Genomic DNA, 837 nt, shown 5'->3' with positions numbered 1-837 from the left:
AGACCCATAATTTTAAAGTACACTTTATGTATTTTATATGTTTTAGATTTTGGCTCGGAGGCTTTTTAGCCAAAGTTAATAATATTATGGAGTGTATAGGATCAAAAAGTTATTTTGACCCCGTTTAGAATTACTCATCGATAAATAAATTTAAATTAAGTGCGGTAAATCCTTTACGGAGAATTTAATGCGTTACGGGTAAAATGGTAATTTAACAAATATCTAGATATTTTGAGACATTTGTTAAGTTATATTTAATATATATATATATATATATATATGTTTGCTTGGAGAGAATAGAAAGAAAGGAAATTAGAAGAAAGGAAAAGGAAAAGAAAAGGTTATATAAAGGAAAGAAGGAAATAGAAAGGAAGGAAAAACAAAGAAAGGAAAAAGGAAGGAAGGAAAATCTGATTTTCCATCTTCTTCCTCTGCTACCCGCGGCCAAATTCCCTCTTTCTCCCATTTTCATTTTCGTCGCTTTCCTTTCTTCAAAACTAGTAACCCAAGGTTGGGTGAGAGTTACGACAAGGATTTCGCAACTCCACTCTTCCTCTTTGATTCGAAAACGAAGAAAAACGGTATTTGAGATCCAAACACAAACCCCTCCGTTTCTTCTAGATCCAAGCTTCATTTCGCGAAGAGTTAGAAGGGAAAGTTGCTCACTACCACGCTACGGTGCTAGGGGACCAATTTGGAGGCGACGTTGCGAGCGGAGATTTTTACCGGATTTGCTCACGGTACCGGAAACGCACGTTAGAGCTAACGCGAAGGTAAGGGCTCCTTCCAAACTTTTAGTTTGCATCTAGGGCCTTATCTGTAGTTGTGTGGAAACGA

The 837-nt window shown here is 36.9% G+C and overlaps 1 long non-coding RNA gene across 1 annotated transcript in view; it reads left to right on the top strand.

Moving 5' to 3' along the window:
- The first annotated feature begins 309 nt into the window (after nucleotides 1-309).
- The window catches only part of LOC140920842 (uncharacterized), a 2,641-nt gene continuing 2,113 nt past the window's right edge, over nucleotides 310-837 (top strand). The window contains exon 1 of the long non-coding RNA XR_012163394.1: nucleotides 310-773. This is a non-coding gene — a long non-coding RNA (uncharacterized lncRNA). The remainder of the gene's footprint in view (nucleotides 774-837) is intronic.

The sequence above is a fragment of the Cicer arietinum genome, chromosome 6 (genome assembly GCF_000331145.2).
Source record: "Cicer arietinum cultivar CDC Frontier isolate Library 1 chromosome 6, Cicar.CDCFrontier_v2.0, whole genome shotgun sequence".
NCBI classification, from domain to species: Eukaryota; Viridiplantae; Streptophyta; class Magnoliopsida; order Fabales; family Fabaceae; genus Cicer; species Cicer arietinum.
The sequence above is the reverse complement of the archived record's forward strand: the minus strand, read 5'-3'. Positions and strand labels throughout refer to the sequence as shown.